The sequence below is a fragment of the Mus pahari genome, chromosome 11, assembly GCF_900095145.1.
Source record: "Mus pahari chromosome 11, PAHARI_EIJ_v1.1, whole genome shotgun sequence".
NCBI classification, from domain to species: Eukaryota; Metazoa; Chordata; class Mammalia; order Rodentia; family Muridae; genus Mus; species Mus pahari.
This window is the reverse complement of record NC_034600.1, coordinates 56,796,824-56,822,333: the sequence shown is the minus strand read 5'-3', so window position 1 is coordinate 56,822,333 and position 25,510 is coordinate 56,796,824. Positions and strand designations below refer to the sequence as shown.

At 40.2% G+C, this 25,510-nt stretch overlaps 1 protein-coding gene across 5 annotated transcripts in view; it reads right to left on the bottom strand.

Moving 5' to 3' along the window:
* Window positions 1-25,510, bottom strand: part of Prlr (prolactin receptor) — a 176,683-nt gene that overhangs the window by 81,968 nt on the left and 69,205 nt on the right. Inside the window, exon 1 of one of the 5 annotated variants that reach the window (XM_029544148.1) lies at window positions 20,447-20,553. The exons of the other annotated variants lie outside the window; for them this stretch is intronic. The gene's annotated coding sequence lies outside the window, so the exon portion shown is untranslated. Of the gene's footprint in view, window positions 1-20,446; window positions 20,554-25,510 lie in introns of those variants that run through there. 5 annotated transcript variants of the gene reach the window in all.

Genomic DNA, 25,510 nt, shown 5'->3' with positions numbered 1-25,510 from the left:
CTGTTGAGGGACATCTTGGTTCTTTCCAGCATCTGGCTATTATAAATAAGGCTGCTATGAACATAGTGGAGCATGTGTTCTTATTACCAGTTGGAACATCTTCTGGATATATGCCCAGGAGACGTATTGCTGGATCCTCCAGTAGTACTATGTTCAATTTTCTGAGGAACTGCCAGACTGATTTCCAGAGTGGTTTTACAAGCTTGCAGTCCCACCAACAATGGAGGAGGGTTGTTTTTGTTTGTTTGTTTGTTTGTTTGTTTTTGTTTTTTTTAAATTAACCTTTAGTTCTCTGCCTCTGAATATTATGGTTTCATGACATCTATCTGGGTAAAAGGAGATAATACATTATTATATGTATTACAGTTAGGAGCAAAAGATGCAACTCATTAAGGAACTAATTGTATTTGATTTTTTTGTGGAGATGGATCGCTTCTTATTCGTTCTGTTCAACTTAATAAATGAAGATAAAGGGGTTCTTTATTCTGCCTGAAACACTCTACTCCAGGCAAATCCCTTATCCCCTGTCTTTTCTTAAGTCCTTTGAACACTTAAGAGCTTTGAGAAACATTCAGACTCTATGTCCATCCACCAATTTTATCATCAATTGTTTTGTGGCATTTTGGATGATTTAGACACCATTCAAAGGAGCTTTTCATTCCTGAGAAAGTGGGATCTGTAGTAACTCTGATGTTCCTTTGTCTGCTGCCCTTTCACTGGACTCCAACTGAATAGTTCAGGTTTACATCCCCTTTACCAAAAGCGAGCCCTTACTTGATATACCTATCATTTCCCAGAGGACGATAAAGAATATATGTAAAACACAATCTTGTCCTGGAAAGACTTAGATTTGGTAAAACAGAGGAAGGAGTGAGGAGTCATATTTAATGACTAATGCAAAGCAGAAAAATCCAAGGCAGTCATCCATCTGGGATTGCCTGCCACCATTTGTTGCTGAGAGCCTCTTCTGATGCCCAGTAACCTTGCTAGACATATTCATTTTGAACATTACATTACATCACATTGAGCATGTGAAGGTAATACCATCTGCCTATCCAATATCCCTTCCTCTACCTTTTCATCCCCAAGAGGAGCCTCCTCCTTCTGCTCAGTGTATCAGTGAACCGGACTAAATAAGTAGCCACATGCACGACAGCCTTGTGAGGCAATGTCTATCAGTATTCTTAAGCAAATGCTCTGAGGGAATTTTTTGGCAAAGCTTTTTAGCTGGCTTTGGCATTCTGCTGTTTTATGCTATTGACTTTCTTTCCTGGAGCACAAATTTGAAGCTGAATGTGGGGATCTTATCTTGGGAACCAGGATGCTCACAAAGGAAGATTCAAGGAGCTGATTCCCTGATGCCCTCTCTTGCTGCTTTATCAACCAGAGATTGTTAGCCTCTGAGTCTTTAATGCATGAAAAAAAAGATTACTTCTAATTTGCTTAAGTCCCTGGATAATGGGACTTGGTGTGACAGCTAACAGGATGCAAGCCTAACAGAAGCATCATGCAGATGTTTAAAGATAAGAGCGATCACATGAAGCTGTGCTGACCATGACCATGTCATTAAATGGACAGTGTCGAACTACAGCATCATTGAGTGTATTAGGATGAAGACGTTGAGATTGAGGAAAGTTAATTATATGTCCAAAAAATTTTATTTATTTACTGCTGGGAATCTGACATTTATTTTCTGTCCTCACTCCATGAAAAATTATTATTTTTCTTTCTTTGTTTCTTTCTTTGTTTCTTTCTTTCTTTCTTTCTTTCTTTCTTTCTTTCTTTCTTTCTTTCTTTCTTTCTTTCTTTCTTATTATTTTCTTTATTTACATTTCAAATGCTATCCCGAAAGTTCCCTATCCCCCCCCCCTGCTCCCCTACCCACCCACTCCCACTACTTGGCCCTGGCCTTCCCCTGTGCTGGGTCATATAAAGTTTACAAGACCAAGGGGCCTCTCTTCCCAATGATGGCTGATTAGGCCATCTTCTGCTACATATGCAGCTAGAGACTCGAGCTCAGGGGGTACTGGTTAGTTCATATTGTTGTTGCACCTACAGGGTTGCAGCCCCCTNNAGNTCCTTGGGTACTTTCTCTAGCTCCTCCATTGGGGGCCCTGTGTTCCATCCAATAGCTGACTGTGAGCATCCACTTCTGTGTTTGCCAGGCACTGGCATAGGCTCACAAGTGGCCGCTATATCAGGGTCCCTTCAACAGAATCTTGCTGACATGTGCATTAGTATCTGGGTTTGGTGGCTGATGATGGGATGGATTCCCAGATGGAGTAGTCTCTGTATAGTTCATCCTTTCATCTTAGCTCTAAATTTTGTCTCTGTACCTATATCCTTTCATGGGTGTTTTGTTCCTTATTCTAAGGAGGAATGAAGTATCCACATGATGGTCATCCTTCTTGGTTTTCTTGTCTTTTGCAAATTTGAATGGATCTTTACAAAATTTTGACATATTTAAAATGGGTGGAGAAAAGACCAATTAAACAGATGCAGATGCAGGGCTGGGTGTTATTCTCAACTCTTTTACTTCCAGTTCTCCTTCTTTGATCCAAATTTGATCTAGTGTCCTTATCCTATCCCTTAGGGATCACATCCAAGTGGGATCACATCCAAGTCATACTTGGGTGCCATGGCTCTGGGCTGCTGTATTACCCTATGTTCATCATGAGCGCCGGAGGCACTGTCTGCTAATCCACATTTCAAAAAAGCACAAGACAGATGTGAAATACCAAATGTAGTTATGGAGATTGTGAAGTTAGTTTGGAATAACTCTATACGATCTCTTCCATGAGGGCAAGGTCTATCTTTATTCATCTGTGTGAGGGGGCTTGCTGTATCTGTGGCTCGACTTTATGACCCGCATTTAGTCAGAAAGAGGAAAAGGGCAAGCCTCAAATGTTTATCTTTTCCATTCACTGCACATCTAAAGACAAGCAACTTTTAGAAGCTTACTAAATAAAAATCAAGAGTCTTGCAAGACACTTGAAAACCAGAGACCTTTCACAGATGTTAATTATACTTAAGTGTCAAGAATAGGACTTTGTAGGTGCTTAGGATGAACTGACATCCCTAGATAATTCTAATTTATGCTAATGCATATTGAGATCGATTGGTTCGGATTTGTCCCCAGCGTATCTGGGGTTTTAGTGGCCATCATTTGAGAATCCTGTGTCAGAATGCTAAAGGTGTATAGAGACTCAGGATGCGCAGGCAAAGGAGACAACTGCGCTAGTTTTAAAGGCATAGATTCACAGCGAAGGAGGAGCTGAAGAACAATTTAGTGTATTTAATAGTGAGTACATTCAGAGAGTTAAAGAAACAGCCTGCCAGAGTAGGCAGTGGGAGTCTTTCTTCTCTCTCTTCCTCCCCCCCCCCTCTTTCCCCTGCTTGGCCACTCACTTGAAATCCTTCTGCTTCAGACTCCCATGTGCTATCATTACAGGTGCCCAACACTAAGATGTCAAGGGGCATCCTCAAAGGTGCTAATTACTTTATTCAATGCCTCTAAATGAAGCCCAAGAGGAAATCACTTGGAAATCTCTTTCAAAATTTAAATGCTGCTGAAGGAATAATAGCAAAATTTACTTTCAAACAGTCCCCGAATGTTCTAGCTCAAGGTGCTTGCTTGTGGAAATTATGGACAGGCAGTTTTAAGTAGGGTGTGTGTCTATGAAGATGATGGAGCTGCAAAGAAATAAACACTGAAGACAGATATGGATAGTGTTTCTGACTAGGTTGTTTGATTTTATACCTTAATGGCACCACTTACTTGCTTTATGGCAATAACTGAGTTACTTTATCTCAGTGTACTCAGTTTTCTCATCTATAAAATGGAATGATAACAGCACCCCATATCCCCATGCCAGGTAATTCATATAAAGTAACAAAAGCATTAAATGCCAGGCGATTCATATAAAGTAACAAAAGAAGCATTTATTACATTATTTTAACCAGTATCAGCATCATTATCAGGTAAGCTTTAAAAGAGATTCTAGAAACTGTTGGTGTGAATTCATAGAGCTAGTAAAAAAAAATAAAAAAATAAAAATAAGGCAGAAATGGGATGCAGCTTACTCTGAGGGCTGATGGTATCAGGATTGCTGAAACCTAGGAGTTCAGGTCAAGTAGGACAGCATAACAAGACCTCATCCAGTAAGAATAAAGACGATAACAGAACAATTATATAAATGGAAACCAGACTGTCATATTTTCAGGTCCACAGACCATGGACTTGATTACAGCCACGGAACGCATTTGCTGTGGAATGGGATAATCCATGGGGCTATATAAGAGAACAGGCTCCAAGGATATCCGAGTTATAAAAGCAGGGGTCAGACTGTAGAAACACTTGTAGGCAAGCCTGCCGACTGTAACTTGCTTACCCTGATCCAGTGGTCTACTGCTATTTTCTAGGCAGAAGTATCTTTTGCAAAGACCAGTCAGCTATTTTGTTTTCTACCTATAATCCTCTCCCACAACGCGCATGGCCAGCTTGCCCTGACAACCATGTGTATTTATAGACACCTTCCACCCACTTGTCTTCTTTGCAGCCTACATCTCGGTGCCTATCTAGCCGGTGCTTCCCGTACACTGATTTACTCCCATTGTCCATTCATCTGAACACAAATTCAAGAAGAGCAGACCTTTAATTTCCTTTGCTTTCAGCAAAGACCAATTGATCTAAAACAGTAGGTCAGTGAACACCTTTAAGTATACAAGTGAAGAAATTACTGATCACAATTGACATGTATTCTGATCGTTCAAGCCACGTCAAGTCAATCAAGTCCGTGCAGAGTAAAACGTCTCGTTTTCACTTAGTTCTAAGAAAACTGTCCTTCAGATCTGCCTTCATACTCCCATCTAAAAATTCGATTCTTTCAAGTCCAGTCTATAAAAGTGGTTCTTTTGGGTCTATAAGTCTCATCATGTTTTGGTTTAGCGTATCAGTTTATGCCTGCTAATTAGACTCACATGTTCTGGCAAACACTCATATTTTCTCAGCTTGTCATTCATTATTCATTTACTTCTGTTTATGGCATCCACTCCGAAGTCTTTTCTGTCTTAATATGATGCCATGGATTTTTATAATCGTGTGAGAAATGATTACAAAACTCGAAAAAACAAGAATGGGCCTGGGCCATAGCCTTCCATGCTCCTTATTGTTTTGAACATTTAGTACAGTGTCTGGTTCACAGTAGGTCTTTAATAGGTGCTTGTTAATGAATAAATAGATGGCTTCTTTGAGTCACTCTAGAAGGTTCTACAATAAGATTGCAAGCAGAAGGGGTGATGCTATTGAATAATACAGGTCAGAACAGAAAATAAGCAATATCTCTTGTGTGGGTACCAGAAAGTGAGAATAAAAGGACTCTAAAATCAAATTTTGAGGTAATTTTGTCTTTGATTTTTGCAGCATTTACAAAGACAGCCAGAGTTCCAGGAATAAAAAGGAGCAATGGGGAACACTATGTCTTTCAAATTACCATATGTATATCATTTACCAGTACAGAGAGGCAAGTAATGAATATATTAGGAGAATATGCTCATCCTCTTTGTATTCGTGATAAAATGCCAGTCCTGTCAAATCATCTTGGAATGAAGACGATGGGCTACAGAAAGCTAGTTCACACATCAGCCCTATCCAGTGGGCGCTGAAAATTGATTTCATGAATGCTTTATGCTTGTGACAAAGCAGAAGCACTTTCTGATTGTACAGAAATACCTGTTTTGTTTTGTTTTGTTTTTTTTTTTAAACCAACACCTATTTCTGGAACACTCAGTTGTCCTGAGGGTGATTTAATGAAAGGAACATACAATAAAGGGCAGAAGCATTTTCCTTTCCTATTTGCTCTGAGAAGATGAAGCAGGAAACAGCGGTCAGTGCACAGCCATGCCAACTCAGAAGAAACTTCTTCCAGGGCTATAGGAAGTTTGGATATCTTGGGGTTCAGAGATTCCTTGGCAGGTGCCTATTCCTACCAAAGACACTCTTTAAGTTCCTCCCTGGGGTATATGCATTACAAGGGCTTTCACTTCTTCCTGTGAAATTCCACTGCATTCTCTGAGCCCCCTACTCTACTGTACAGACAGCATGGTTGTTGCATAGACATAACTTAGAAAGACACGTGCTCCTAATGGCCAAAGTCTTAATTACATTTGCATTTTCCTAACTGCCCTGTGCCTGGCTCATGATAGGCGCTACAAAAATTTTACAGACTGATTGGAAGTCCATAAAAGAGCACAGTACTTTGGAACTTGCTTTTAGTTGGGAACTTCTTTATAAACTATATAAAAAAGAACTCATCTATCTGTCTGTCTGTCTGTCTGTCTGTCTGTATCTGCCTGTCTGTGTCTGTCTGTCTGTATCTGTCTGTCTGTCTATCTCTCTCTCTATCTATTCACCCATTCTTATATATGTGACTCAGGTAATTAATATTGAGGTAGGAAAATAAATAGTTAAGCCTTTCACCATAGCACACTTGATATTTACACACGATTTTCTGTGCCAAAATTCATGTCATGTCCCTAAAATCTCCGTGTAATGAAAGTACTGTGACAGCGGTTTAGCTTTTAACCACTTACTGCCTTTCCTGGGCCATAGTGACTCACTAAGTTTTTTGTATTTAATTTCTATTGTAGGGGTTTAAGTTTCATTAGCCTCTGATTCCTTCACCTAAGAGGAACAAAAAGTGATGATGGCCATTGGGTCTACTGTCTCCTAGGTCTAAAGTTGTTTTCAGTTTGAAAGCCTGATTGGTCCTATACAGTGCTTAGTGTCATTGCTTTGTTACTGAGGGAGCTAAAGGGCCCAGACCTCTGAGGTATTATTATAAGGAACGGTTTGAGGCTCAGTGCTGCATGGGAAGTGTAAACGGTTTTGGAATTTCGGTGATTAAGGACATCACTCATCAGTGTAAGGAAACATGGCTGCATTGGGCTGGCTAGGCTGTCACTTAACTCTCTCAATGCTAAGTAGTCATGAATATCATACATGTTGAATAAACACTTATGGTAATATAATCAAAAAGAAGATCCTAAGGAAGAGTTGGGAATAAGACAGCCTGTCCAGTGAGAATTAGAAACTTGAATTATTACATGGAAAACTTAAAAACATCCACATAATGCTGAGGGCATTTAAACTCTGTTGGTAAAGAGAGACTTTCCCAATTTAATCTAGTTTTTTTTTTTTTTATTTTAAGTACAACTGTTCACAACAACTGTGTAAGATTTCCTCAAGTGCTGGTACTGTGAACTGGCTGACAAAGAACCTTCATAAGTCCTGGTACAACTTTGCCATGACCTTTAGCATAATGGAAATCGTACGAAGTGACTTTTTTTCAGCTGATAGGCAGAGTCTAACTCTATTAACAAAATAGTCAATTGCCACAGGCATTCAATGGGAGTTGGCTAGCAGTAACTATTGAGAAGGGACGGTATCAGCTGTGTGCTATATCACACAGCTGGAGTCTGTGATATAACAGGGAACATATGTAGAGCAGCTACATGTGGTCTTAGCAAGCTTTGAATGAGGTAGAAACTGCACACAAACGTATGTGCTCCTGCGTGTGTGTTATTATTGCAGATCCTGAGAATATGAAGTCAGGATATGGGGGAACACAGGATGTCAGTGCTTTAGAAATGAGGAATTTTTAGTGACTCTCTTTATGGTGGCTTCAGAGTATGCACACTTAGAGAATCCTAGGGTGTTTATGAAGCCACGCTCTCTACAAGAGAGAGGGTGATGAAGTATCCAGCTGTTCTCAGAAAACTGACCTCATGTTCTGACTTAGTCTTTCCCTAAGCCTTTCTGAAATAAGAATTTTCTAACTTTTTGGAGGGGAAGGAGATGAAAAGGAAGAGGGAAGTCCAGACACACAGCTGGCCTGGTGATAGGAAGGAATATCAGGTCAATATTTAAATTTTAAACATTAAGCTTGTGGGTGGGTTATAAAGAGGGAAATAATCCCAGATGAATTTTCTGTGAATTTTAAAGGAATACACTTTAAAGGTGTTTGGGCTTGAGTCCTTGAGTCCATAACAACAACTCCGGCAGTTTTGTAAACTGGGCTCCTAAGTATCCCACACTATCTTTTCTTGACCAGAAGTGATTTGACCTTAATTTTAAAAGACCATTTTCTCAATCTGTATTTTACTTTGTAATTATTGTAATTTGCAAATTATTTTAATTTGTATTCTACAGATGCGGACCCCCCTCCCCAAATGTGCCAACCATATCCCGTCCATTAAATTTGGGTACCCACACCGGTGTTTTTAGGACGAATGTCCTCACTGTTTATAACACTAATAAGGGGGATGGGCTGCCGCTAGACTCTGCTGAGGGAAATAGGCTCGATGCTAGTAAGACTGTTTATTGAAAACTGCTGTGTAAGCTGAGTTGAGCAGCGGCAGGAGAGGAGAGGGAGAGGGAGAGGGAGAGGGAGAGGGAGAGGGAGAGGAGAGGAGAGGCTAGAGGATTGAGGCTGAGGGGAGAGGCTGGAGGGCCATGGGTTTTGATGCAGGCAGCACAGAGTTGTGATAGAATCCCTATGGTTGACTAGTCCTGTGAGCTCAACCTTATCCCTTGGTGTCTGGAGTTTTCATCGGTAAAGGACTGTTTTGAGGACTGAAGACATTTCTGCAGATGTAGACGAGCACTTGACACACAGTGTATACCCCAGAAAGACTTCTCTTTCTTTTCTAAGAAAAACTTTTTTTTCTTTTTTCTTTTTAATTATTTTAAAAGAGATAGTTATTTTTCATTATCAGTTCTGTAGGGATTTGATATTGCCAAGAAGGCAATTCCTAGCTTTAAACAACAAAAAATCGCCATTATTTGAACACAAGCCAGCCAAAGTGTATTATAGACCCTCTGCATGTGTAGGAAGTCTTAGAATTATATCTACACGCAGAGTTTTAAATATATAAGACATATTTATGAAAATGTACGCATATAATTAATCTATTTTGTTTTGGAGAGAGGATTAGCCTTTGTGGTGGTTTGAATCGGAACGACCGCCCATTGGCTCGTATACTTGAATGCTTAGTCACCACAGAGTGGAACTCTTTGAAAAGACTTCAAGGATTAGAAGATATGGCCTTGATGAAGGAAGTATGTCACTGGAGGGAGGCTTTGAGGTTTCAAAAGCCCATGCTAGGCCCACTTACACTTAACTCCCTCTTCAGTACCATGCCTGCTATGCCTGCTGCCATGTTCCCTGCCATGATAATAATGGATTAAACTTAGAAAGCTGTATGCAAGCCCCCAATTAAATGATTTCTTTCATATAATAGTTGCCTTGATCACATTGTCTCTTCACTACCATAGAACAGTGACTGAGACAGCCTTCAAAGTTCTGGGAGGATACAAGAAATAGAGCATTGGGCTATGAGAGGTGTGTGCTTTGGACTGCAAAGCACTAAGTAGATGATCCTGATAGTCATTGTCTGCCACAATGTAGCTAAGATTCCTGAGAGACAAATGCTGAGTACCTCAGTAACTTTCTCTGTTAGCACAATCAGTATCTAGTCTGTTTTACATCCTTGACTGAGACCTCAAAAGACCGACATTTCATTATCATGGTAGGCAAAGTCATTGTTACAATGTTTATCTCCAGCATTGCATGTGGCTTTTGGTAGAATCTATGTTAACTTCTTCTGACTCAGCCATAGATGAGTTTAAGCCCTAAGCTGTAACTGATTGACCTTGTTTGACAGACCTAGGGAAGAGGTACCCGTTTTAGCAAATTTACGACTATGATCATAAGCCTACACTTACAGGTTTTATTCAACATAGATGTGCCAGGACAGAAAACTGGACAAGTAGTTGTCTTATATAAACTTTGAGATGGGTTTTCTCATAATTTGAATACATGTTGATGAAGAAGCTTATCCATGCTGCTGTATGGTTTTTGCCATGTACACATTTATTTAAACACATGTTAATGATATTCCTGTATTTCTAGTCTATGCTTCCAACGGGTTCATTTGGTTCTATCTCTTTTTAGATGCCTTTAAATAGGTAATTAGGTAAATTGTTTAAATGAAGTGCCTTGATCTTTTACCAAGTTGTCCATAATTTAGAGAGTTTTCATTGGAGCATTCTGCAGCACAATTTAGTGCCTGAATTAACTAAGCTTGCAGCGATTTTCTACATAGCCAGAGTCACCCATGAAGAAATTTCCCCAAGGCTGGGAGATGGCTCAGTGTTCAAAGCCCTTGCTTTACAACTCTGAGGAATGGATCCTAGGACCTATGACAAGCCAAACATAAAACACACATGATTACATTCCTAGTCTGTAATCCTATCATTATTACAGCAAGACGGGATGCAAAGACAGGGGAATCCCCACAGTCCCCAGGCCAGCTAGTATGCACTGTTCTACAGTACCAGGTGCTGTCTAGAGCTAGATGGAAGGGAAGGGTGGACATTTAAAGTTGTTACATGTAAGGATGCACAGATGCATCCCTGATGTCAAACTACAAGCAAATTAAATGCACCCTGTCACCTCTGAGCCTGTCCCAGAGCCTGCCTTCTCTCCACTGTTTCTCATAGGGCATCAGGATTGTTGGACAATTTGTACAATGATTTTTCCATTATAGACCAAACTATAAACTGTCCCTCAGCAGATCTCACACTGGTTTTAGTTCTTTTTATTGTTGAAGTGTAGCAATAGGCTCTGCTTTTGAAAAATAAGCTGCTTTATGCCTGGATTTATCCAGTACTTGTACTTTTAATATCTATATGTCTTTTAAATAAATGAAAATAGGAATGACCATGCTATCTATCAAAGAATGATGTATGATAACTCTTGTTTTTTTTTTTTTTTTGTTTTTTGTTTTTTGTTTTTCGAGACAGAGTTTCTATGTATAGCCCAGGCTGTCCTGGAACTCACTTTGTAGACCAGGCTGGCCTCGAACTCAGAAATCCACCTGCCTCTGTCTCCCGAGTGCTGGGATTAAAGGCGTGCGCCACCACGCCCGGCAAGATAACTCTTGTTTGAAATGATTTAAGAAATAATAAAATTAATCTGGACACTGTTCAATTAATAGTATCTACATGCAATTCCATATTAATTATAGCTACACACTCTACACCATATCACAGATTACAAAAGGGGACCTATGTGATGACTATGACGTCAGGGTTTTGACTAACAGTAGGGTGTGCAAACTATAGTAAGTGGCTGCGGGAGGTAAAGAAAAAAATAATGGAAAAGGCCATACACTGCAATTCCAAGTGATTTCCTGCCTTTTGTGGTAGGCTGTATACACACCCAGATCCAGCTTCTTATGTTACATGCAGTGCCCATCAAGCATATTTGCTGGATAACCGAAGACATATATGAACTGGTTCAAATAATTATAAAAACTAGCTTTGAAAAAAACATCCACATTTCATCACGGAGGTAGTATTTTCAAGTGGTCACAAGCATCACCATTCGTCAATATTGGTAGCTCTCCTTTTCCTCCGGGATCACAGTTGACACCACGCTTGCCCTTGCCTCTGCAACAGCATTGTGGAATTCTGAGCAGGGCAGAATGCTGACCAGCAATCACTGTCAATTTGACTAAACTTCTAGTAACATGTTCTTATTCTTCTCCCATTAAGAAGTAAGTCAAGCCCTTCCCTGATCCAGGTGAACTGTTGCAAGGGTGCCAAAATTAGACGAGAGAAGGCCCACGTATGCACATGAGCGATGCTTCAGGCGCATCTAAAATCCTCTAAGATCTCATGTGTTCTTGCATGCTTCTCCCCAGAATTCAGAGGCCTCAGAGGCGAGCCTTGCAGAGAGCATTTGTAGAACTGCCTTTGCCAAGAAGTCCAGCTTCTTGACATCGTCCTCAACAAACACTAAGAATGATTCCAGACCCCACGTCTTTGACTGTTCACAGCTGAGACCCTAGACATTACACAACAGACAGAGGAGTCACCGCTGGGCTGTGTCTGATTTCCTGACCTACATAATTCATGAGTATAATAAAATGATCATTGCTTTGCACCATGAAGTCCAGAGTGGTTTGTTATTAAGTAGCCAGTGGCAGGGACACATTGGTGCAAGCAGTTTGCTATCATCCTGTGACTGAGTTCATCCTACTAGGAAGATGTTTTGGAGGGATGCACAAAGCATAAACAACAAGGTAAGGTGGAAAAATGATTATTTCCAGCTTTCTGGTATGAATGCCTTCTATGGCACCCACACACCGAAGGAGTCAGTTTTCTTAATCTCAATGGCCTTTTCTACATAATGATCACTTGCATCTGCCCTATCTCATTCATTAGACACGCTTTTATAAACTGGATTCACTGGGGTGCAGCAACTTTTCATGTTTAATTATTTCATCCGGGCAAGACTTACGATGAAAATAATTGCATGGGTCTGTGCCTCAAGGAAACTTATGGTACTTTAAGACCTAGTTACACATGACCAAGTACACTAAGGAAAATGGGAGGCTCATCTTGCTGAGATAACAGATCAATGTTTCAAAAACAGCTGGCACTCGTGCCATGACTGTGTTAGATTGACACGTCTATTAGACTATGTGAGTTAGGAGATGGAACACATTTTTCCACCAGTTAGATAATTAGCATGAAAGTCAACACAACTCAAGAACCATCACCTAAGACTTTATATCATTACAAATTTCAGAACAAGGATGTTAGGAACAGACGATCACAGAAGAAAAGTGTCAATGTTTCGCTTGACAATACAAGGAATTAATTAGTTTACTTTTGAGGTTATACAGCTCTAGGGATAAATGAATATATGAGCTCACTATAAATATACATGAGTCCAGATATCATTTGGAAAGTTGTATAGTTTACTTCTTGTTAATTAAGCCTAAGGGCTGGTTCTAAGTGTTTCTAGTGTGTGTGGGAGATAATGTAACACGTGGATGCTTTGTTTGAAAGTATCATTACTTTCCCACTCCTAAGGTGAGCTGGGCACACGGTAGAGAAGCCAGTTAGGGTCCACATGCTCATGTGATGTGTACATTTGCTAACAGAGGCAAGTCAGGGTCTTGAAGAAGGCCTGGAAGCTGCTACTAGAAAATCCCAGCCTTAAGTTACACGTCTTCCATAAACTTGCAGTTTGGTTTTTAGGAAAAAGGTTTGGCTTTAGTTTCCTTCATTTGAATATGGAGATAAGAACATAGTATTAAAGGTGAGAGGAGAAGATTGTGCATGTAAAGTCTGACTTTCAGTGAGTGCCTAGTAAAGGGTGGCTAGGTAGAGAAAAGACAATTAGAAAAGAGTCCTCCAATTCAAAGCTACACAGATTAAATTACTCCTGGATTATAGACTCCAGTAGTTCATTAAACAGCTGGTAGATTACAAAATCCAAAATCTCAAGAAGGTATTCTTGGTAATTTTCCAGGGGAATTATTAATTTGGGTGTAGTTAAAATCTTTAGAACTTCTTTTGTCTTTTCCTCTCTTGTGAGGCAAATTGACTTGAAATTTTTCCTAATAATTAGTCCCAAATCCACCTGTGGACCTGAGATTTCTCATCGGTGAAGCCTGAATTCACATAGAAGCTGTTACAGAGTATTTCCCTTTCTGGCTTTTATCAGAGACAATGAAGTGATTCCTACTACAGGAGAGCAGGTAGAGGATGCGGTTGACAGACTGATTATTCACGCAGAGAACTTAAACTGGCTTATCTTCTAGAGAGTCTCTGATTTGTTCAGATTCCGTTGCTTCCTTTGTGATTGTCTTCCCCACTTCCATTACTTGCCTGTGTCTCTGTCAGCCCATCCTGAGCACTGTATACTGCACGCTCACCAGCAAGCGCTCATTCTTCTTCAGGCTACAGGAAGTCAGCTGTCTCATTCTGCTCAAGACCTAAGGATTATGCTCAGGTCTCAAGCAACATCCATGCCCTATGTGCTATGGTTGTTCCCTTTAGTGGCATTGTAACAATGTCTGTCTACACGGTGTGTGTGTGTGTGTGTGTGTGTGTGTGTGTGTATGTATGTGTTATTTATTTATTTATTTATTTTTGCTCTAAGTCAGTCACATACGATGGATGACTTCTTAATTGATAATTAAATACAATTTCTCACTTCTAATAGAGTGCATGGATAGCTTCAAATAGCTACAGCCTACCAAAACTGAACGGCAATGTTTAAAATAAAACATGTAAATATATATTCCCTACTAATAGAGCCAACAGTTTCCAGGGAGACATTCATAATCTCATTGAATGCTTAAGCACAAAGACTTTTTAGACGTGAAGGCATCCAATGTTTTCATCCAAGGAAAGAAGGATTCTGACATCTTGCACCACAAGCCTAAATAATTAGGACAGACCAGTGTCTAGAGTTTAGGGTTATCTGGTTATCTAGTCTTACAATGCCATCCTGTTTCTTCATTGTTTATATATCTATTTATTCATTGCTGTTATTTTAAAGGATCTGCTATGGATCACGGAGACATATGCCTATAATCCTAGCAACTGTGAGGTGGTGGTAGGTGAATCAGGATCTCTCTTGGCTACAAAATGAGTTCCAGGCCAACCTGGGCCACATAAGATCCTGTCTCAAAGTAAAATACCATAATAAATTAATAATCTGAGGTTATACCCTTCAAATGTGAAAAATACCTTTTTGGAATATATTTTAAATTAAGTTTTATCAGGAGCAATGATAGATTTACAGTGCCTCGATTTATTCTGCTCATTTCTGATGCTCAGGTCGTTGTGTGCCCAGGAAACTGAATAAAGCTTTTTGGAGACACATGTAACAAAAGTTCCTTGTTAATTTAACAGTTGTAACAGATTAAGCTCAGTGGCTTCAACCTTTGCCCACAAGTGCCATATCTAATAAAGTAACCAATTGTTTACAGCAAAGAAGAATATGAACAAGTACATAAATTGGAGTACAGCTGGGACCAAATATTTGTTTAACTAAAGTGCTCCCAGTGGAGGTCACTGGTAATCGGGGACACCTGGAGTGCAGATGCTGTTTAAGAATCTGTGACACTAGCTTCTGTTACCTTCACTTATAAGATGTGAGACCAAGGTCCAAAGCAATGAAAGGAATTGCTGGAGAGTCTGAGGTTGAGAGGGGTCAGTTCCATGCACCGACTGCAGGACCAAGGTTCATCTTACTGCACCATCCAGCTTTAGCTGCATCCTTTTGAATAGAGGTGCAGTGACTACCAGCTATGGCCCTGTGAGCTAACCAACTAGCTCAATGTGTTAAATTATGAAATTAATAAGCAACCCTTGTTACATGCATCTCCAAAAAGCTTTACTCTGCTTCCTGGACACATAATCATTTATAAAATGAAACAGAAAAGAATTCATTGTTTTGCACATCTATATATGTGTGTGTGTGTGTATGCATATATTATATTATTGTATCTTAGTATTCTGAAAAATATGCATGCATGCATTTTTTTTTACATTGCTTGCATAGGCAGAACAATAAAAGTTCACGGCTTTAGTTTAAGACAGTTTTAAAATCATACTTCAAAGTACCCATGTACTTATTTTAACTGTCATAGAAATATACTTCCCTTTCATGTGAGTGACAAAGTAAAATACAAATGTTTATTTTTACTCCAGCTGCTCAGAACAAAAAGCCTTGATGGTATCCTTGACTTTTCTCATCTCTTTCCATCCAACTTAGCAGCTAGAACTGGGGAAACCTGCTTCCTCTGTCTTTAGATGAGATGAGCAAATGCAGCTTCCTCTCACCTTTATCTAGAGCACCAACCTGGCCTAAATGGAGGTCTTTACCCTGGTGATCACACCAACCTCCTCGTTGCTCTCCTGTCTCTCTCTGTGCCTCTGTAGACTGTATGTCTCCGACGCAACAGGCAGGGTGACGCTTTTAAAGCCAGCACATCTCTTTAAAGTCACAGCACCTCTCTTCAAAATGTGCCAGTGAATAATGAAAGGATTGACGAATAGGATTCCAGAAGAATGAAAAAGCATAAAGAGTAATGAGAAACAAATCTAAAGGATGGGAAAATATTTACTAATTATGCATCAGAGGAGGGCTTAATGCTCAAAATACATAAGGAACAATGCAACCTAGTAACACACGGGTATGGCTCAAAAAGGATAAATGATAGAATGCCTATTTATCAAAAGAAAAAACACTCGTGCCTATTATGTGCATTTAAAAATGTTGAGCATCATGTTTATTGAGAAACTGGAAGTCAAAATGCCAATGAGATACAACCTCCTTGCTAGAACCGCTACTCTGCAAAGATAAAATTTATAAGTGTTGCCAAGGATACAGGAGAAGAGGGACTCTTGCACATTGCTGGTAGAAATGTAAATTAGTACAACCACTAGGAAAAACACTATAGAGTTTCCTCAAACACCTAAAAGTACACATATCAGATAACCCAGCTCTCTCACTACCAGTTGTATATTAAAAGTAAATAAAGTCAATATGGCAAAGAGATATCCTGTGTTTTTTGCAAAAATATTTGCTATATCGAAAATGTAGTCTAATGGTTCATCATGGCTGTGTGGCTAATAAAAATGTGGTACACGGGCCCAGTGAGATACTATTCAGTTACAGAAAGACTTGGACAACAAGAATGACTCCAGAGAGCATTGGGTTATGTGAAATAAGCCAGACACTGGAAGACAAATACATGACCTCATTCCTATGTAGAATCTAAAACTACTGCTCATATAGAGCAAGAGGGCTTAGAGTATACATGCCAGGCTATGGGGTTGGTGGGAAAATGTTGACTACAGGGAACAAGATTTCAGTTGTAAGAGAAGAATACATTCATGGTATAACCACAGTGGCAGTTAATATAAAACATTCTCACCACAAAACCGAGGCAATACACTGTAGAGCCAGTCATTCTATGGTCTATACATTTCCAAATAACACGTGTACTCAATGAATACATATAATGGTATGTGCCAATTAAAAGTCAAACAGCTCAATTGACAGGCTGGCGAATGGCAGTGTATGACAATAGGCCCCGTACTTTGAAGGCTGAAGCAAGAGGATTTTGAATTTAGGGGTAGTTTAAACTGCATCGTGGAACACAGTGTCCAGCAAAAACACCAAAAGAAGAGGGAGGAGGAGGCGTGGAGGAGGGAGCAGGATCAAAACCTTAATTCTCCACACCCCTGGCTTCCCATCTCTTCTAAAGGAAAAGCCGCAGGCGTCTGTGTTGGGATTATAGATGTCTAACGCTGTACTTGACTCTGTCCTTAGCACCACATAAGGCTCTGTCTGTTAGCTTCATGCTTTTGAGTAGTCAGAAGACCTGAGTTGTGCTAAAAGCGATGGTCCTGTGTGCTGAGGGAAGGCAGCCCCCTGCGGAACAGTGACTCTGGCCCTGGCATCAAGGACTTGGCATTCCGACTTCTTCTAAGGGCAGGGGATGATGAATGCACATATCCCTGTCACTCAGTGGAAGTGAGACTCTGCAGGAGCCACAGCCAGTGCAGCCTGCTTAGTGCTCTCTTTACAGAATACTTAGGACTGGGTAGCTTCTAAAGGATACATTTTTTTTTTCCCTCTACAACTTTGGGTGCTGTGAAGTCCACAGTCTAGGAATTCACAACTAGTAAATGTCTCCTTGGTGTGTCACTCCTGGTAGAAACACAAGGTAGAAATCAAAGAGTGTAGTGAGCAAAAAGAGAGCTGAGTCTTACACCAAACTCTCACAATAGCATCAACCCATACATTGTCATTTGTACTATGTCAGGTCTTCACTGGGGAAGACTGACGGCTCGGGAATGAGGGAGGAAAGAATTATCCAGAATCACCTCATCACTCACAGGGTGGGTTCTAAGATGCTTACTGTTTTCAAAAGCCGCATTCTTATGAGATACAGGAACCAATCGGTGCAGGCACAGCTTTTAGCCTTGCATCTATTCCTCCTTCCTTCACACACACAACTTCCCATTGTTTGCTCCATGCCGTCCACTGAGAATCTAAAAATCCACCTCCAAAAGGGTCTTTTCCAATCCATTGGTGGGTCTGACAGTGAGCAATGTCTGAACCAAGGACCAAAAATCTTGTCTACTGAGATAGAGGTGGAGATAAAATCTCTTCCTTTTTGAGACTGTGAGCTATCGGGAGTCTAAGAGCCTAGGAAGGCTAGAGCTTGTGTGTCTCTCCACAGGACACGTGATGTCAACACAAAGAAAGGCAGAGAGGGAAGACATGTGTAAGCGGTGGCATACTTATGGCTGGTTCAGAAGTTAAAGCCGATGGGGCCATTTCCTTATATGTTGCTCTCACCTTGCATTTGGTTTCTGTCACTTGTAACTCAAAGTTTTGATAACTATAGTTAATAGGCCCCACACTGCATCACTGTCCGTGATTTTAAGAAGTTGTCATGTTGTATGGTATCTATATTAGTGCAAACATTATTATTTGATTTTGGAGACTTCATATATGGAAGAGGTCTGGATTATGGCTCCTGGGACCCTCTCACAGTTCTTCTGTGGTGGCTCTGAGCCAAAGTCATTGTGCCTTCTCCTGGCTTTGAGAGAGCCACCTCTCTCTTTTTGTCTGAGGGTCAAGGAACCAAAACATCGCCAAACACAACACCAACATAAACAAAACACATCGTAGTCAATTTTATCAACTATTATAGAAACCTGGGGGAGACTGGGAAAGTTTTTACTTGTCTAATGGTTCTGAAGTTTTACAAACGTTGTGTCATCCTGTGTAGAAGGGCAGGTGAACCTATGTGACACAGAGAGGGTAGAGGCCAAAGAAAGGATGTAGAGAGAGACTTTCCTTTCTTGGTGAACTCCTCCCATGCTAACTTACCCATTCTCCACACTGCAGACCATCATAAGGCAAGAGACCTCATGACCTAATTCACTACCAGTTAGACACTAAATCTACCAACACTATCACATCATCAATAACATTTCAAAAAGGTTTGTAAAGGGAACACTTCAAACCACAGCAGAGGGGAAAAGCGTTTCTGTCTTGGCTGAGACTTACCCCCACCGCCTGTATCCAGGTTAAAACAGTGGTCTTCATTTGCTTTCTCTCACCCAGAGGGCCTTCTGACCTACTGACATACATACACAGGGCCAGTCGGAAAGAAAGATTGGCTGTAAGTAAGCTAAACAATCAGGCCTGTCCAGAGATTCCAGCTGACTCAGGGAATGTAACAAATTCCTTCAGACAGTTGTTTACAGGCAAACGGAAGTGCTTCCTTTTTTACCATAGCCACCGAGCTGAAGTCACAGAGTCGTGTTTGAAGCAACTTTTGCTCCAGTCCTCACCATGACATTTATGACGGTACTCTAAACAAGCCTCAGAATTATATTGACTTTAAGAAATAAGCAATGTTTCGGGATGAGACACGCAGTGACTAATTTCACAGTGTAGGGTGACAGAACCCTTGAACAGGAAAAGTGAACTTGTAGAGTCAGCTACAAGGTCAGAGAGCCCGAGTGGAGGACAGAGTCCACACCTCATTCTCTCCTGGGCTGGTTCTATTACCCTATGCCAGATAAACTATTGTCCTAGGCAAAATACAGTCCACTAAGAGCCAAGAATGGGTTTTATGTTGTTGAAAAAAAAAAAACCCTCAAAACATAATAAATTTTCATAGCACATGAAACTGCTGTAAATTCACATTTTTATATTTATTAACAGTTTTATTGGGGCGCAGCCATTCCTGTTCCTGTGATTTTTAGGTGTTTTCAGGCTACAATGACAAGTAGTTGAGAGAGACTATATAACCAGTAACCCAAGGCATTACTATTTCCTTTGTCTTTGTCTCTCTCTGTTTCTGTGTCTATTGCTGTCTCTCTGCCTCACTGCTTCTCTGTCTCTTTGCCTCTCTCTGTCTCTTTCTGTTTCCCTGTCAGCCTCTATCTCTGCCTCTCTCTTTCTGCCTTTCTGCCTCTCTGTCTCTGTCTCTGTCTGTCTGTCTCTTTCTCTCTCTCACACACACACACATGCACACATATGCATACAAACATATCTGATGAATCTAAGATCTTTCTTTGGAGGCTATGGGTTTGCTGTTTGCTTGTGTCACATACCAGAAGACTCTTGATATGTTGAAAGAGCGCAGCCAGCATTGTAAGCTTGGCTGCATGACCAGCTATCTGAGTTACCTTCGAAAGTCGCATAACTCCTACAGACTATACTCTCCCCTTACTCCTAATTGAGATGGTGGTAACTTCATTCCAACTTTAAAGTTGTCTGATTGTATAATGACTTGCTTTCTAAAGAGATGGGCTCTATGACTGAGTACCCATTCACACGACCACAGGTTAATGCTATGAAAGGGACCTCTGTAGGGTTATCATTTTTATAAAAGGACACAATCCTAACTTCTTAAGGCATAATTAAAATTCTACCTACATAACCTTATTTTCAATGGCGGTTTTTAGCTACAGAAAGCAAAGTGAAGGAAGAAATCCAAGGAACGACGAGCTGGCATCCAGCTTGTCAAAGGTTTTCTCATGACATACCTGGTTGTGGTGTCAGTCACGACACATGTAGTAACAGCCTGCAGCCAGTGAGGCCCCTTGCTCTACCAGGCAAACTCGTCTTGGTTTTCTGAGTGGGTGGGGTTGGCTCAGGTCACCTGGATGAATGCCCTGACCATCCCCTGACTTGGCTAATGAAGACCTAGCAGGAGCCAGCATTCTTGGCAACCTAGATCCATGCTGGAAAACCAAACTTGCACAGCGATAGTTTTGCAAGAAATCGATTTTTTTTTCCTTTGTGAGACTTAAAAATCCCTGTTGACCCTAATCCTATTCCAAAAATCCTGTGAGAAAGGGAGACATGGAGCTTGCCAGGTGATTTCTTTTTCTAAAGCCAATTTTCCAAGGTTCCAAAGCTTGAGTTGTTGTGGATTTAGCACCTAATAATATTTTTCTTTAGATGGGTTATATGGTCATAAAAAAGAGCTCAGTGAATCTTGCACATAAGAAAATTCCTATGCATGTATTTCTCACACCTTTCTTCATAAGGTCTGATGACTTTTTCTCCTTCCAATAACAAGAAGCTTCTCAGTGACATTGGTAGAAGCGCTGGCACCATTACTACTATCATATGAAAATGTTTCTATATCTGAATGTCACTACTTTATAGACTTCCCTCTCAGCTCATCATTCTCTCGGAGCATTATAGTATCTTAACATCTAGATGTATTCCAGAGACCAATCAGAGTTTGAGTGACTCACATCTATAGAACTCAAACTTACCACTAATCAGAGAAGCGATATGAACTCTGAACATATTTTCAACTTCTTTTTCTGCAAACTTTGAGAGTCTATTTTTTCTATTTAAATAAGCAGGAATACCAGAGCATCATATGAATGAATTTTAGTGTATTCCTTTCTGATTAAAACATGTTGAAGAATGTCAAGTACATAATTGTAAGTCCAACATTTCGAGAAGATGGCTGGCTTCGCCCTTTAGCCTCAGAATTTTATACGTCTCAAATACAAGAGGAGAGTGGATAAGATGTCTCCAGAATGAGTGGCTCCAGGGTTCTCATGTCCCAAGGAAGAATAGGAGGCCTAGAGGGGTGTGGTCTGCGTGTGTGAACAGCCTACTGGTTGTAGGATGGGATGTAGATGCCACTTCTCTACATGCTAAGTCCCTGTGTTTCATGAGCATGTTGTGCTACCTTGTTTCCATGGCAACACTTGGTTAGTAAATAACCATTTTAAGAGTCACTACTACACACACAGTCAGTGTACTGACATATTGTCACAGGCATTTGGAATGACCTGGCATGTCTGTGCTTTCTGCCAGGCGGTCTTATTGGATCAACCTTTCACCAGCAATTGAAGCTCCCTGGGAGAAATTTTGCTTTCTTGCCGCTCTTCTTGAGTTTTTTAAAAGGTCACCAATATGATGTGGGCATTGATTTTCTTTTCTAAAGAGTAGAAATCAGAGGACACAGATGCTACCAATCCCAGAGGAGCAGGCAGGTGTGAGACAGATGGAATGTACTGTCCTTTCAGGGTCACGGCTGATTCACACTGAACATGAGGGGAAAGAGAGGTGACCATGTCTTCTTAGTTCTGTTCTTGGCATTGATGGAGTGGAATTTGAAAGGCAAAGGGCAAGAGATATACTAACTTCCACCTGGAGATGTATTTGACTAAATGAAGCATGTGCATACTAGAACTTCCACATGTAAATTGACTCCCAGATTTCCATTAAAATACCAAAGAAGGTTATCTGAATTCTTTACAACTCCTCAAGTTACATGCCTTCTTAACTTGTTACATTTTAAGTTTTATTAATTTGGAGAAGTCCATTTGTTTACATATACATTAATTGAATATTTATGGATTGCTTACTAGTAGAAGAGTTGGCACCAAATTTTGGGGTGATCTTCCTGTATGCAAGGGAAACAGTAAGGAAACCATTGGAATGGCCTCTTCATGGTACATGTGAGGATAAGGTTTTTATTGTGAATCAGAGAGAGCAGAGAGAATCAGAGCAGACTGGACATGGCCAGTGCATCTATGAGAGAATGTAGAATAGCCCCATAGAGTGAGAGAGTAAAGAGGCGAGCAGGAGACAGAGGGAGAGCACAGGGAGGATAGCCAGGGTAAGGGGAAAGTCGTTCATGCAGTAAGGAGAACAAATGGGTATAAAGAGGATGGGTGTCTGGGGAGGCTGGTGTAGACTTGAAATGTGTAACAAGCACATTTCAGTAGGGGCTGAAGGAGCCTGGAGGACGGCATGGGTTTTGAAATGCAACCAGAGGCACATGTCAGTGGGGCTACATGTCCCTTCTGCCAGAGACAAGGGAAGTGAATCCTTTTGGTAAATAGGAACTGGTTTCAAAAATTTCTAAGGAATCCTGGATTCTATCTAACTTCCAGAAATCATCCACTTCTTTGGTCTCATTTCTGGATATTTGAACTGCCTGTGAGACCTAACAGCTCTCCGTTCAAAAGAAGTATTAAGATTAGAGGCAGTAAGACTGGTGAAAATGGAGGCAAAAAGCCATAAGGTTTTCTAATGGAATGGATGTAAAGAGTGGAGAAAATGTAGTGATTATCAATGACATATATATTTGGTTTAACATTCTGATTTAGAGAGGTAATTTACTAGGCAAAAGGAAATATGAGTTCTCTGTGTGCAATTTTCTGAAACATTAGTTAATGGACAGTCTACATAACTTTTTAAAACTTTTCAGAAATTAGCTTCTAATAATTTCTACAATAGGAAACATTGTCAAAACTTAGCTGTAGAGAGACTATCTTGTATACTGTATGGGTGCATCACCTGTCAATTAAAAGGCCTATGGCCTATGGCTTAGGTAGGAAATGGAAGGTGGGACATCTGGGAGGAGAAAGAATTCTGGAATAGAGCCAGACAGGAGCTCCACCCAGGAAGATGTGAGGAGACAGGCACATAGTACTTGAGCACAGGTAACCCGGTATGTGGCAGTATGTAGATGAAAATCTGTGGGTTGGTTTTTTTTAAGTTATGATTTTAGTCAGAGAAGAGCCTAACTACATGGCCAAAGTATATGAAAATATATTTTGAATCTGAGTCTTATTTCTGGGAGCATGAGGCTGGGAGGAAGAACCTGTAATAAATTTAAACTCTTAGAGCCCAATGAGAATTCTACTATCAACTTCTAGTAAGCCACAGCCCTCACATCTTCCTTCCTTCCTTCCTTCCTTCCTTCCTTCCTTCCTTCCTTCCTTCCTTCCTTCCTTCCTTCCTTCCTTGTGTCATCAACTTGTCCCTGGCAAAATCATTCCAGCACTCAGTTCTTGAAATTAAAAGCTCAAGAGCACATATGGAATAATATACTAATTACACACTTCTGGCCTCACATAGCTACATAATTAAGATTCTCTCTAACATCCTTTTTTGAACTACCAAGTGGCTCACTTTCTTACAATATGATAACACAGGAGAGAGCAACATTACTACACACCAAAAGTTTTTCTTTTATGGTGATAATAATTTGTTCTTTAGCATTTAAATTCTTTATGAGTTGTAGATTCAAAGCATACATTGCAACTCAAACCTGTAGCAAGTTTTAAAAGGCTTTTTCATTCACTGTATCCCGATGGGCTAATACCCTGTGCTGAAAATGTATAATGCCCCTTGAAAATATAGCATGCTTCAAGTTCAGTTATGGTACTCAAAGTGACATGTTGGTGTAACTACAGTGTGGGAAGAAAAAACTAATTCTTATGGCAAAAGTTATGGAAGCTAAGGGCTAGAGAGTATATAGAATGTAATTATTTTGTCTTGAAAGTCTTTATGTAAACATAATAACAACGGAGAAGACAAAAACAGGACAATGTTGTCCTGTAATGAACACAGAAGTGAAATCACAATGTATGCTTTGAGTCTACAACTCATAAATAATTTAAATGTTAAAGAACAAATTATTATTACCATAAAAGAAAAACTTGGAGTGTAGTAACGTTGCTCTCTCCTGTGCTATCATACAATCCAAATACTATAACTACCGTACTATAACTTGGCATAGTCTATCTCCCGGGATAAATTCTGTTAGACAATTATTCAAGCATCTTCTTGGAACACATTGATTCCTGTGTGTATACTTTCTTTACATACTTGAGTGTATGGTGGTTCACAGTCAGAAATGTTACCATATAACATTTATATAGTCATTGTAAATAGAAATTTAGAGCTCTGTTTACCAAGGCTGAGGTAGGAGGTGGAACAAAATACACTTTGGGACACTAGAATGGGACCTCCCTCAGTCAATTCTTTTGTTTGTTTGCTTTGCCTTAGCCTAGTTTCTCTAAATAAATATGAATTGTTGTTCAAGGCTTTATGATCCTGCCTCACAGAAGTTAATTCCACATTGTTCTTTATGTGTTTTAGGCTTCTCAAGGCTTTATAATATTTGCAAAATTTCCAACCACAGTTAGCTCTGCTTTTGATAAACTGCCCTGTGTGATGGGCCTGGGTTATGTGAGGACAGTGTCCATAGAAGAAACTCTTGGGGAAAATAATTCATGACAATAACTATAGAACCTATTGCTTTCCAACAGTCTTATCTCAAATTTTCTCAACTTCTTTCCTTTTCCCCACATTCATTAAGTGGCCAGAGTTAAGAAAATGATTAAAAGTGCCTGGATAAATGAGCCTTTGGGTTCATTTTCCTCAAATCACATCACTGCAGATATTCCCTGTATTAGTGTTCAATATTCTCGTTGTAATCTTGAAGAAAAATATTAGATAAAGCTTCAGTATTTCATATGTGCAGACATAAGACATAGATTTAGACTCCTTCCCTCCCTCCTCCCCTTCCTCCCTGCCTGCCTTTCTTCCTTCCTTCCTTTCTTCTTCTCTCTCTCCCTCTCCCTCTCTCCCTCTCCCTGTCCCTCTCTCCCTGTCCCTGTCCCTGTCCCTGTCCCTGTCCCTCTCCCTCTCCCTCTCCCTCTCGGTCTGTCTGCCTCTCTGTCTGTCTCTTTCTCTTTCTTAGTACTGGAGATTGCACCTAGGATATGAAGCATTCAATCACAGATATACATGTCCACACCTCTTTTTAACTTTTTTTTTTTTTT